Source organism: Gallus gallus, chromosome 6, assembly GCF_016699485.2.
Source record: "Gallus gallus isolate bGalGal1 chromosome 6, bGalGal1.mat.broiler.GRCg7b, whole genome shotgun sequence".
Classification (NCBI taxonomy): Eukaryota; Metazoa; Chordata; class Aves; order Galliformes; family Phasianidae; genus Gallus; species Gallus gallus.
The window spans coordinates 6300444-6315320 of record NC_052537.1 but is presented as its reverse complement, the minus strand read 5'-3'; the positions used below and the strand labels follow the sequence as shown (position 1 = coordinate 6315320).

General features: G+C 39.5%; 1 protein-coding gene across 1 annotated transcript in view; it reads right to left on the bottom strand.

Moving 5' to 3' along the window:
* PCDH15 (protocadherin related 15) overlaps window positions 1-12109 on the bottom strand; it is a 990968-nt gene extending 978859 nt beyond the window's left edge. The window contains exon 1 of the mRNA XM_046942815.1: window positions 11997-12109. The gene's annotated coding sequence lies outside the window, so the exon portion shown is untranslated. The remainder of the gene's footprint in view (window positions 1-11996) is intronic.
* Between the last annotated feature and the right edge of the window lie 2768 nt (window positions 12110-14877).

Here is a 14877-nt window from a genome sequence, read left to right as displayed (position 1 = left end):
AGCTGTTAAAATCTACCTTTATCTTCAGCACCTAAGAGGAGATTATTTGCACGTTACTGCAAATCCTGTTCTAGCAGATCTGAAAGGTGTAGACTTCAGAATCATTTGCTTTCCAAAGAAGTGTCCCTTGGCTAAATATACAGTTGCCGCTTCAGCTCCGCTGTTTTGGTGTGGGAGGGTGTTCATGTGGAGAACATAAACGTTCACCAGACACTACAGAAACAATTTTAGCTCCTAACCAAAGGAGCTTTGCTCTCAGTGTGTAATCGGGCATTGCAATTCTGATGCCTTCCCCAGATCTCTGTGACAGAAGTGTGGAAATTCAAATGGAAAATTTTAGTTTGCTGAATACTGTAAGCCCTACCCAAATGCCTTTCTCTACTTCCCCAAAAATTCCGTGTCCCTCAAATCACTGCCAGTTGTTCTACTAAGTTAATTTATAGAAAGCTTCCTCAGCAAATCAAAGACATAGCTTACAATATAAACAAGTGAATGGCATTTTAAGGGTTTTTAGAATTACAGAACATGTCACATTTTACTTCCGGGATCTATTTCAGGGCTTGCCTCAACTCAGGGAACAGGCATAGGCCTTCAGTCATAAACTGCTATTTGTAAAACCTAGACAAACCAAATTTTATTAGGCATTAAATTAGCTACACAGAAAGAACGAGAAAATATTAGATTCTCTCTGACTTTTTTCCCTCTAATAGAAAGGACTGCATTTAGATGAGCACTATAATTCTTAGGTTTTAATTCAAACAAACCTAATTGTGCATGGTTTACTTTGAACATGATAAAATTGTAAAGCATATATCAACAGATTTAATATTTACTACACTACTTAAATGCATTTTAAACTGAAGCAAAAAAAAAAAGTGATTTGATGTGTTGCTTTACTTCATAAATAATTATATCCTGGTTGAAGATCATGGGAGACATTGCCAACAAAAGTAAATTTCACTGTTTTATGTATTATTTTTAAATTATTTTGGTTTCTTGTTGACAAAAGAAGCAAGGATAATTTTAACTAGTCATATCATAGGAAATAAATACCAGTTCTATACCCACTTACAGTTCAATTAGATGTCAGCAATTTACATGAAAGCAATACAAAATGCATCCACTGACATTCAACATCACCACAAAACATTCGTATACCAAAACTGAAGAATGAAATAAATGCAAATAGCAGGAATTTCTCAGATGGCTACCTCTAAAATTTATACTGCTTCCTACACGTGAGAGGTTAAGAAAGTAGAGGGCAGCAGTAGCTCATAAGGAAGCACCTGCACTTCCACAAGGGCCAACACAGCTAAGGCACTACTTCCAATTTTATTTATCTTTAATATTGGAATGGAGATATCCACATGATATGCTAGCTCTAACGTAAATGCAACATTCACACCATTCTGTGACAGTGTATTTTAGTCATCCCTTATTCTCTACCTCCTGAGTCTGATTAAAACGCAACTCAAAACAAGCACAATAACTATGAGGTGGAAGGGTCATCATCCTTTTATGATATTTTTTTCTTTTTCTTATCAGTTGCTTTAACAAAAGATCGTGACTGTAACTTCTTGAAATAACACTGCCTATTGTAAGCTGCTCTAATTTGTTTTCCCAAGGTAGAAAAGGACTTACAATTACACAGAGTTTTTAGGGCACAGCTTTGTTTGATTAAATAATAAAACTGCCTTGTGAAGCTTTTCAGCCCCCACATGTCATAGAGAAATTCAGAACTTCTTTTCACTGAAGATACTTATTAGAGTTCCCTGTTAATTCCTACACCAAACCTGGCCCAAGTGCTGGACATAGTGGAAAAGCCCCAGGCTCTCCAAAGCACAAACCAACCTCCTGCAATCCTAGAATTCAGAGTCAATTTTTATACCATCAGAATTAGATGGCATTATGGCACCATTCAAAAGGACAGTTATGTAGATTGATTTCTGGGTACTATTCCTTAGATCCTTCTGTAGCAGAATCACAACCATCATCCCTAATTCATAATGCGGTATGTAAAATATTTTTACTCAAGGGATTAGCTGAACTAGCTAGAAAAGCTGAATTAAACCTCTGTTCCTCTGTAACACCCTGGACTAAGAGACAAGTACTACAGTTGGTGACAATCACATCGCTCCAGCCTATGCTGATATCTGATCTTCTCCTGGGGGAGGGAGAGGCGGTATGGTTAGTCTGAAAGTCCCTGCTAACCCTGCACGAATCAACACTAGATATTTGGTGATGCATGAAATACAAGCCATACTTGTTACCAAATACAATCCCAGTGACTACAAAACTGTGCTTTGGGGACTTGGTGGATTATTTTGCCCTTGGGATCTTCACTAATGAAGATTCCTTGTTTCTTAGAGAATTTTGCCACAATATATATTCCGTATTTACAGATATAGGCACATGGCTGAACTAATACTTCTACTAGGCACATACCACTCAGAAGTAATCATGCCGAGTAATTTTTGGCCACCTTCTTGACTGCTGAATACTGTCTGTGATCTTTTCTACCACAGCAACTTTGTTAAGCTTGTAATTCCAGTTTCAGATTTTCCCTTTTTGTTTCACTACAGCTCAGAAATAGTGGTCCTTCCCAAGACAAAGCAGGAAGAAGAATCCATCATTCTCTTTGTTACGTGGATTTTCTGTTCTACTGAAAATTTCCCTCCCTGGCCTGAACTTCAACTCACCAGCCCTAACTTACATGCATTTCTCTTCTACCCACCACTGCTCCCTTCCCCGTGCTAATATTGCCATTGCTGCAGAAACCTTATAGATGGCAGCAGAGTCCAACTTCAAATAATAAAAGAATAACAAGTATGCCAAAGTCTCCAACTGATTATCTCTTCCTTCCATCCTTTTACTTTTAGCTTCTCTTGAAAGTGCTAATTAAAAAAGAAAAAAGAAATGTTGCAAAGTATTTAAGAGAGTCGCTTGCACTGTGTGTGTTTATATATATATATATATATATATATATATAGACATACATATGTATGTGTATATACATAAGCATACATATATATATAAGAAAGCTGGGATGTACATTGCATTTGTTTACCAGGGAGCTTTGTATGTCATCTGAAAACTTATGTCTTCACAACAAAAACAATCTTGAGAGGAAAAGCAAGAATTTCAGATGACCTGTAAAAATCTTCGTTATATTCTGTTTGAGCTGGTAATTTAATTACTTGGTAAATTCTAACGAGTTTGCGAAATCATCATTTTTTCTTCAAATAAACAATTCTTTTTTGAAATCTCAGCTCTCAGTGCTTTATGGTCTCCTTCTTGACTTCAGTTAGCTCCCTCAGATTAGTGTCTGCAACAAGCCTTACTGTATAGAAAGCATCCCTGAGTTCGGATTTGCAAATCTAACCCTGTTTAATAAGTTTTATTACTTAGAAATTCAGAGAATGTAGTGAGAAATCAGAAATCCCACTGGAAGAGAAAATGCACAGTCCAAGTCCCATTGCATTCACGAGATTGTAACACCAGCAATGATTCCAGGTTCTCAGATCTCACTGAAGAGGGATGAAGCACCAGCTTGCCTCCGAGGGGCTGCACTGCAGCTTCTGAATGTAATTAGAGAAGTTCTTTCCCTTACCAGAAAGCGCAGTCAGCAGTTAAGTTACCTGATTACAAATTAAACAGGGAGACTTTGAGCACAGTTTAGGAAAATTGAGTCACAATTCAAGCAATTGGTAACTGTTTTGACTAGTAAGCAGCAAGTTCCCTTGCTCTGAAATGCAACTGTGACCAAGCCATATAGCGCTACTTCTTCAATACCTGAGATGCTGGGAGCAGAGGTTACTATTACGGAAGGATAAGCAAAGCCTATGTAATACTGCTGTTTGCAGACCTGGGTCATCCACACCACACTCTAGAACCAGAGCTTATTCAGTTCAAGCGCAGCAACACACAAATGCATGGTACTACTCCATATCAAAGAGAATGCAACTACACATTCTTAAAAAACAAAACAAAACAAACAAAAAAAAAACAAGCAAACCATTCCATTAGCAGTAAGTCAGTGGCTTACCAATCACTTATGTTCTTCACTAAAGGATCAAGATTCCCAGGTAGCAGACAAAGTCTCCATCATGCTATGGTCACAGCCAAGCAGTAAGTTTCCGTCAAGGTCCAATCACAAAATGGTTAACAACACATACTCAACAGGAGACAACTTCTGAGAGCAAACTCTGCTGCCTTCAGAGATTGAACCAAAAGTAGCACATTGCAGCTGAACTCCAAGAAACCATGAAAACCATAAGAAAAATGAGTCTGAGTTCACAGTAAAGACTCGGTTTATTGTCAAGGTGGAAAAATAAATAGTTTTAGTGACTGATTCCTGCAAAGTATTTCACTTATGGTCATAAAATTCAAATAGAAGGATCTACTGCTCATCACAAACAATAATGGTAAACAAAAGTGACTAATTCAGATGCTAATCATAGAATCACCAAGGGTGGAAAAGCCCTCCAAGATTATCTAATCCAACCATCCACCTAACACCACCATTTCCCACTAAACCATGCCCCTCAGTCCCACATCCACACAGCTCTTGAACATCTCCACAGATGGTGACTGCACCACCACTGGTACAGGGCAGCCTGTACCAGTGCTGGCAGTGAAGACCCCTGAAGTGCACTAAGGGGAATCCCGCACAAGCTGAGTTGCAGGAATCATTTTTGTGGTCTCAATGTTGACCATACCTTATTCTTGAGCTATTTCTCCACTAACCAATACAGATATCTATGTATAGATATAATATATAGATATATATATAGATAAAATATGTAATATTTTACTTTATGCCAGGTATCATTTTCTTTCCATTTGCATTTAACTCTCCTTGACTTTAATGAGAGCTGCACATGTGTCTATGCGTACAAGAGACTCTAGGCATTTTACAGCTTGATTATTTTTCAATTTTTTAATGTAATTAGAGAAGCACATTGAAATGCTTAATCTGTGTGTTTTGCAAGAAATTTTTAATGTTGGCTAATTACTGTATCAAATTTACATTTAGAAAAACGGTATCCAGGCACTGCAGTAATCAAAATATTTGCAGAAACCACAATAGAAAAAAAAGATTATATATGGTTGCCTAGCAAGTGCTCGTGAATATATTGCTCTGGTTTTTACTGTTGTTTGTTTTGGAGTTTTTTTGGTTGCTTGTTTCTTTCTTAGAGGAGAAAGATTTTTTGTTTTTTAAAGGAGTTTTGGATTATTTGGATTTTATTAACCAAATAAAGCTATCTGCAACTATGCATGTCCTTTTCAACACAGACAGGCAAGCTTGGATGTGGTAAATTTGATAGTCACCTTTTCGTCATTAAAAAACAAAGAAAAAACTTACAGCAGTCTGTGAGCTGTACAAAATATTATCCTGGTCCAATAATTCATTTCGTTTATTTGTTTCTCTGTCTTTTAGTGTTTACTTAAGAGTCTGGTTCTGCTGTTAGGAGTTTGGAAAACTTTCAGTTCTCAAATACACCGAAGGCCACTCACATAAGAAAAGCTGCATTCTACACTATTTAAAGTTCAGTATCTAACCTTTATGTTATAGAAATAATCTGGCACAGAAGATGAAATACACATAAGAGCCTCTTGAACTGAAGTGAAAAAATAAAATTCTGGACTAGAAGAATCAGAGAAGAAAATTGAATAAAAGAGTCTCTGTAGAGGAGAGGGAGGGAGAGAAAATAAACCTTTTGGTTTGCTAGACTTCATGGTACACTGTGAAAACATCCCTCTCCTGCTGAATGTCTGTTTTGACTGAATAATAATTCTGTTCTTTTTGAGGCTCCTCATTCTGTTCAATCCCTTTTGGGACTTCACAGTCAGATCTTTTCCTGGAGTTAGTCCAGAAGTATAGCTCTTTAAATAGCATCTTTTCAATGTTTAGTGATTTTGAGGCAATTCAGATACTCAAAGACATGACAGAGATATGGATAGGAAAGAAAAAACTCATAGCATACCCACATTTCTAAATTCCAATCCCATTACAAATAGAGTCTAAATACAGTCCTGTTCCAAATCTTCCTAATTTCAATAGAAGCTAGCTATGCAAGTAAACATCAGTTTTTCCTGAAGATTTAAGTTACTCAGTTTTTTTTTTAAATATTTTCAATAATAAAATCTTGTAAATTTCTGATGACCTCCAAAAAAAGCCAGATTTCATTTTCAGAGGTGTTGAGCGCATGCTACTCTCCACCGCTGCAAATCAAAAGATGTGTTTTCAAGAATAACTTTTAAACACCGAAAAGTTGCTTTGTTGCTGAGGCAGTGCTGCAGATCTTGTTATAGAGCTCTAGCAGAAGAAAAATACAAGAACGCAAATGCCTCCCAACACCCAGCCTGCATCACTCAAACGCCATAGCTCACAAAACACCAACATCCTCATGTGAAGCTCCCTGATCACTTGAGGGGCTCTGCCCCGCCAGGTGGCCCCCTATGCATCTTCCCCAGGGCAGCCATCCTCCAGCATGCTGCATGTAACACACCACCAGTTTGCTGGGCTCTGCCTCAGGATGATAGAAGCAGTCACTTGGGAAACCCAGCACTAGTATCACTGTCTACAATGGGGTTGATCGGCAGCAGTTTGCCAATTGGTTGCAAAAGGCATCAGTATGACCACACCCCAAAAGATGGAGGTGCAGCCGCATTTCTGCACTTTTAACCTCATCCAGAGCATCATTCCTACAAAGCAGATCCCACAAACCTGTGGCACACCAATTGACTGCAGACAAGTCTACTCCCAATGGTTTCTAGACCAGACGTTCAAGCTGTCCTCCCTTTCACTATCCATGATTTGAAATGCTTATAAAAACAGCAGGGTATCACCGCAAATACCTGCTTCCATTTCACCTACCTGAAAATGTCATTGGTCCTATTGTCTCAAAAGGTACCATTTCATCATGCCAAAGTATTTCACAGAACACACATAGGGCAACAAAGTTTTAACTTCAGTGGGTTAAAATATTGGTTAGGGCTTCACAAGAGGAAAAACCATCAGTAAGAGAGGATGCTAAAGTAACCCCATTTGGAATGTCAGAACAACCCTAAAGGGGTACAGCTCTTCTAAGCCTGTGTCTACTGAAAAACACATTAAGATGAACGGAGATGCCAAAAAAATCTGTGTTAAAAGAGACCTGGAGCAGGGCAAGTCTGGAGAAACTACAGTCAAAGTTGACGAGTTACATTCAGTATGTAGGGCATGTGCAAGTTCTTCACCACTCTGCCTCAGTTTTTTCCATGCAGAAAGTCAAGAACAACACTAAACAGACATTTCTCATATATTTGCATTGGTGGTGAAGATCATATTAAGAAGATTTTTTTTTTTTTTTTTGGAAATATGAAAGGCTATGCAGAAACAAGCTAAGGAGTCCTTGAAATGTTTAAACACAGTTGAAATTTCACTGGGTTGAAGAAAACATTTCTTTTGGGGTTAAGTAATTTAAAAAGACAGATCATATACTCTCAACTGGAGCTTTCGTTTATTAAACATGAATAATCCCAAAACCCAAGCAGTTGAAAGCCTTCTACATAGTATATACATTTAAGAGGTAGGGATGGGCTTCAAGTGAAGATGAACTCTAACCTTTATTCAAATATGCTCAAAATATGCTCACCAAGTCCAGTAGAACGAAGGACACTATGAAGAAATGTCCCATATGAAAGGAACATGTTATTGCTGTTGACTGTGCACTGAAGAAACTGATGGAATTGGCAAGGGAAAGATAATTGTTAGAAACTGTTAGCAGTTATTTAACCTATACAGCACAAGAGACATTCTGTTTTACATAAAGAAATGTTGTGCTAATACAGTAAGATGAGTTCTATTAATACAAACTTACCAATTTCCACATAAGAGAGAGACATTAACCGCAAGTCCACAGTTTTCTCTCTCAGAGGATACATCAGATCACATCACCTTACATTTCCTCATTGGCCGTAATCCATAAAGAACAGTGAGGTATTACTATGCTATGGTAAGATTTGATGCAAAACCAAAGTGACCAAAACACAAAGAGAGAAATCTCCAGAGTAAGGAAAATCAGAGGAATGGCTCTGGTAATAGTGTTAATCCATCTTACAAAAATGACAACACAAAAATGACCATCTTGCATCACACAAATGTCTGACAAGTGGCAGAAGCTCATTTAACACATCTAGCATTAAATTCTGTTTATGTTTCTGCATATCTTTGTTGTCCACAGCAACATGCTGCAAATTCTTTCCCTGCAGAGGATAGCTCAGGTAAGGAAGAGACCGTCTATGCTTTACTTCATACCAACCAGATTTTCTTCCAAGACAGCAATTACAATTAACACAGTCAGTACTTGTGGTAACCACACTACAGCAGACTCAGGTTTGGAATTTCAAGAGCTATCTTGGTAGGCAGGGTGACAGAACAGCTTCAAATAGCTTCAGGAACTGAATATTCCATTAACCTATCATCTGCCATGTTTTTCATTAAAAAAAAAAGGATGGGGGGGTCGGGGGGGAAGGAGGAGAAGGTAAAAACTGAAACCAAAGAGGGAAACAAAGTAGAAAAAAATATTTAACAATCCACCTGGTCTAAAATCACTGTTTCAGAAAGTTGGCTATTTCATATTCCTCAGAGGTAGGTGGAAAGAATGAAGTGCAGAAGAGAGTAAATCATTTTCCCACATGGGTAAAGACAGATGCTGTTTACACTTGTTACTTTTTGTTTATGTTCATTTAATTTAATTAAAAACACACACACACACACACACAAAGCATTGCCCGCAATAGGAATAGAGAACAATGTGTCTCTTTCTCAAGGAGGAGAAAACATTATTCTCACACTGATTGTTACCATGTTCTTCAGTTCTTCATAACAACACATTCCATAGAACAAGAAATAGGGATCAGAATCCCTCTCGTCAAGAAGGTATTCATCTTTAAATTGATGGGCAATGAGATAGAGCATGTTTGAGTAACTGAAAATGAGGCAAGAAGCAAAGTATAATAATAGACCAAAAACATTCACTGTTTTCAATGAAGTTGTTGAAGGGAGACCTTTTCAAACTAAAACCATAAATCTAGAATGTATTGGTTTGCTTCCAGTCAATAAATTTCAATCAACTGAAAATAGCTGTCCACGAAGAGCAAACGGCCTTTGTACGTACCAGGATACAGATCACATAAGCAGTGAGGACCAGACATAACGCACTGCTACCCAGGTGTCCGATTTCAGCATTTATGAGGTACAAAAGTTTGCAGTGATATTCATCATGTAATAATTCAGAAAGCTCCTCAACATCCTATTGATGAACCATTAGATTTGCTGTTAAATGAGAGCAAATGGATGAAAAATCTACTCGCCCAAGCCTCTTGCTGTACATGGATTTTCTTACATGTTGTTCTGAAGGCGAGGACCCAGAGTATTCACATCAATTGCTGCACTAAAACAAAGACCTCCAATCCTAGGAGGCTTATACTGCCAGATACTTAAAATGCCACTGAATTCGAAGGCTTGTTAAAGAAAAAGCAGTGATGTATCTATCACTAGAAGTTATTCCAGAGGCAGCCTGCCCACTTTACAGGGCAGTACCCCTGAAGAACTACTCTTACACATGAGGTCCAAGGTTGGTGATGCACCTTGTTATGGATTTTAATAAATCATTAACTAAGGGATGATTTTAAGAAGGAAAAACAAATAAGACAAAAGCCTGAATGCAATAAGGATATACTCCTAATATACCAGTTCCACATCAGTCCTTCAGAACTGAGAAACAGTTCAGGATTTTTCTTTATATCACTGCACAAAAGGAATCTTTTCCCATTACAGTAGCATTAACAGCTCTGGAGCAAATTTGTACAGAACAAAAAACTGTGATTAGGAACAACTTCCCATACTAAACTCACAGTCCATTCTAACTTCCCCAAAATCTGAGGTTTTTCTGACTCATAGCCAAAGCCCAGCAACTCTGTTATCATTCAGATAGTCCCTTTCTATAAGGAGCTTCCCATCAGCTCCATCCTATTCTACTTCATCTAAAATCAGTAATGTGAAGGTTTGGCCACAACAGTCAGTGAGCAGGGTGAGATCAAGGAGCATAAGCAAGTAACAGCAACACATTCCACAATGAGTTAATAATACACTGTAACTATATAATGTATTATTTTCCTAATCAGAGCAGCCATCAGGATATTCTGTGAGTTACACTTAAAGAGTACAGAAAGCAAAATGGCAGCCGATACCCTAGCCCTGCTAGCCATGGCAACCACAGCAGTGAGAGCCTATCTCTGCATACACACAGCTCCATATGAGAAAGAAAATAGATGCACGTACTTTTCTGAGTGCAGAATCAATGTGTTGTCACAGGCAAGCCCAGAAACTTTGTAAATATAGTGTATGAAACCACCTCAGTCTTAGAGGACAAGATGTAACAGTTTCTTCTCCTACATGGCTGCTTTTCACTTTAGTCACAAATATAAGAATGTAACCTTTTTTCAGTGGGCTTTGCCCCCTCCTCCATTTTGAAATGGAATAGCAAGGAGGAAAGAACAAACCAAAAAACTCCACCCTGTGCACCTGCAGCCTCTCTAACTTTCTGCAGAGCGATTTAACATCCCGACTACTTCCAAACATGAATTATATCCCACAATAATGAAAATAGATCTTTTCCATCTCTATTATCTAGTTTCATCACTGCCATCCTCACTGCCTGTTTGGGGCAGGAAAGACAGATTCTGTTCTGAAGACCACTAATTCCATTCAAATCGATCTTCATTTAAGTTACATGGCTGCATAGGAGGTCAAGATGTGGTGAGCTCCAGTTGTTTCCTGAATGAAATCTAATTTTCTAGTTATTGTCCAAAATAAATTATACATGAGTATAATCAAAGTTAATTGAAGAATGCTGCACGGCTTGAGCTCATTAAATTCCCAAATGCCTACATGAAGCATACTGCTTTAAGGAAAAATAAAAACCAAACAGATTAATGGAAGTGGGAGTTCCTTATAGCTAAATTAACATTGCTCAGAGCAACTTCTATGGTTATGCAGAGGAGACAGGTAACTGTGTGACCCTCCTAAGACACTGCGTTTTCATACTTGCTGGCGTAATCAGTATGCTGCGTCTCCAGTTGTGTCCATCACCAGGAATTTCATCACTAGAACTTCCAAAGTACCACATGTGGGTCACAGAACGGCAGGAATGGTTTGGGAACAAGTCACAGAGCTCCATCGTGAGTACAGACAAGCTTGTTGCTTCTGGTTCATCGCAAGCAGTGAGCTGGCAGGTCATACAGAGCACCAATCGAGATTGTCAAGGCTAAATGCTGCAATTTTTTTCAGCTGCTGATTACTTTCTCTGCAAATACTCTAAGTCTTCATCATGGGCTAAACATAGCCTGAATGTGTAGCTTTTTGTCTGAAGGTCTAAACACTGCCTTTCTCTCTCCAACATCACTGACCTGACTGGTACTGACAGGTAACGACCTCAGAGAAAACAAGGAGGTCCTTGAAAACGGGTTACCAGACAATGAGCAGATGTTGCATTACTTCTGCTTAGCCATGAGCTTCTGTATCATCTGTACCTTGATTCAAATGCTACCAAGAAGAGAGTTCTCCACCACAGTCATGATAACGAGTATACCAGAGCAAAACAAACAGTGACAAGGCACACTTTTCCTAGTATAAGCAAAAACTGATCAGCCATAATTTGGCCATAAAATATTAAGCAGCTTAAGATGCAGCCTTTTAGACAGAGCTTCCAGGCAGCTTTAAACACAAGCACCTCCTCACGGGGCTATCCCTAGATGTAAGTGTGAGAGGGGGGCACAGGCGTGAGGAGAGACAAAGGAGCTAAAGAAAAGAAAGAAAGGGCTGCTAACGGTTTTAACGGTTTTGCCTCGCGACTCGGCTGGCCTCGGGCCACGCGCTCCGGGAGAGGGGGAAGGACAGGGAGCTTACAAAATGAGAGAGACGGGAGTACCCAAAGTACGAGTCAAACCTCGATAGTGCGATGGAAGCACGTGTTTTTCTCCGCGGCGAGCTGAGACGGCCTGAGGCAGAGAGAACGCCGGGTGGGGTGGGGTCGGATCCGTTCTGGTCCGGTCCGGTCCCATCCAGAGCAACACATCACCTCCTCTTCCCGCCAAGTCCTGTGAAGATGCCGCCCTTCCCCTCCGGGAGCCCAAAACGCCCCAGAAGGCGGTAAGACGGAACCAGAACATTAACTCTTTCACTGCCACTGTTCTGCATGACGTTCTGATGTGGAATACGGGCAACAACAATCACAAAACCACAACACGCCTGTTTGAAAATGCAAAGTATTTCATATTCCGCATTTAAGTGGAAGTTTGCCTGGCCTTCCTTGATGCACCTCACATCTTCATCTTCCACACCTCACTTCCCCCTGCCACTGCATCTCTGCAAGCCTGGGCTCAAAGGAACCATCATTCTGGTCTCCTTCATTGACAAAACTTTATTTTTGAAAAGCAAGAACAGGCCTTTAAAGTAGGTGGGTTTTTTTTTTTGTTTGTTTGTTTTGTGTTTGTTTTTTGTTTTTCCCTAAGCAACTGTTTCCATAGATCCAGTGAGCATCACCACTAAGTTGTGCACCCACGCTGTGCCCTCCATGCCAAAAGCTCTCACAACCAAAAGTCAGAGTCTGCGCTCATCCCATCTTATGTGACTTCATGGGCAGTCCTACAGCCTCACCTGAGCCTGAGAGCCTGCAGGTTTTTCCATGTAACAACCACTGTGAATACAAAGAGAGGTCTGACTTTGCTGACCAGAGTTCACTTAAGGTTACATGACATGGTGGAACAGCTGATAGAACCCGATCTCTAACTTCTACCACTTTCCAATACAGCACACCGGAACGCGAAGTAGAAATAAAAAGAAAAAAAAAAGCTGTTTCCTTTACAAAGAAACCTCAGAGAGCAGCCTCTCTCTGAAGAGCTTCTTCTAGAATCTTTAAAAAGGAAAAGGTGTTCTTTTTTTTCCTGCTGCAAAGTCAATACTTCAAACCTGCAGTTATCTACTGCAGGAAAATTAATACTTAATCACAGCTGTGGCTTCTACAGACAATGATGCCCAGTGCAGTTTTGCTGAGGTAAAAATAAATGGTCTGTTCTCACTTTATCAGGAAACGTCTACTCCTCCCAAATATTAAGAACTACACTGGGCCCAAATGTAGATAACTGCAAACCTGATGCTTTGTTTATATTGATTTTGGTTTATTGCATAAGAAATTAAAACAAGGAAGCAAGCCTGTAAGTCTGCTTTCTCCAGCTCAGGAAATAAACACATAATTAAAAGAGAATCAAATATTCAAAATCACAGAATCATAGGGGTTGGAAGGGACCTCTGGAGATCACTGAGTCCAAGCCCCTGCTAAAGCAGGTTCCCTAGAGCAGGTAACACGGGTAGGCGTCCAGGTGGGTTTTGACTATCTCCAGGGAAGGGAACTCCACAACCTTTCTGGGAGCCTGTTCCAGAGTGCTGTCATCCTCACGGCAAGGAAGGTCTTCCTCAGGTTCCTATCTACCTTCCCATGTTCCCCCAAGCTTCGTGTTCCCAGTCCTTCCTTGTTTGTAAGAACAAGGTCCAGCAGCACACCTCTCCTCATAGGCTCCTCCACCATCCACATCAGAACTTTACTTTCCACATGCTGCCGGAAGCACCAGTTGCCATTTTCAACTCTGTTATTCACTATGGAAAAAATACTAACTAACTGACTTTTACAAACATCTCCAGATTAACAGCAAGATCAGCTGATTGCTCTGATTTGTTTTAAAAATAATAACAAAAAAGCATGTATTGCTTATATAGCAGCATAAAATCTACGCCAGAACATCCAAACCACATCATTTCACAAAGCACGTAACACCACAATCAACGGGCGAGGCTCTTCAGCCTCTGCAGCACCATGGGGCACAACATGGTATCAATAGAAACACAGCACTGCCTGCTGAGCAGAGGAAAAGCTCTGGTCAAGGCAAGGAATTCACTTTCTGTACAGGATCACTTACAGGTTTAGTTTATTCTAGTCCTTAAAGAAGGCTAGTTTGGAGACACCCATCTTATTCAATTGGCCTTATTCATCTGGAAAATGTTGCTCACCTGCATAACTGTGATATAGTCCAGCAGTTCGCTGTGGGCTTGAGCATTTCTGATCAAAGGCAAGAGTCACCAAATAAAACCATGATGCTGATGATTACAGCAAAGAAAATTGACGCTTCCTTCATGTTGAGTTCAACTAGAACCAGGCAATTGATAAAACAGAAGTGAAAGGGGAAATGAAAGATGTAATATCTCATCAGGGAGTGTTTATTGTATCAGAAGGGAGAGAGCTGTCTGGTATACAAAAACATATAAGTAGTTAGGAAAAAGAAAGTGTGGGTGAGAGGGGAGAAGATCTTGGGCATACTTGTTCAGTTTAATTCAGTCTTGTAGCAGTTAGGGGAGAAAAAAAGTGAGCACTTGTTAAATATGAAGTGTAATCATTTCTTAATTGAAGTAAATAGACTACTGGAATAGACAGCACTTCCTGAATTTTTCTTGGCTTTCAAACATCTTTGGCATACCTACAAATGTGTCTTTAAACTTCTAGTGAATCTCAGATTGTGGTCCTTATGTTTGATTACATTGTATCAACTGGTACTGAATGTGCACTTGCATTTCAGGCCAAAACTTTAAATTATGTGACAAAAAATTGTATGGTGACACCAAAGCCTACAAACCAAAGTACGCTGACTTCTCACGATGAGATAAAGCCATCCAGGAGAAAGCACAGCACATTCAAGGTGATTTTGTTGGTGTTCTTAGAAGTCTTTTCCTAGTTACACACACGAGTCCTCATACATCAAGAAATTTGAAGAATTCAC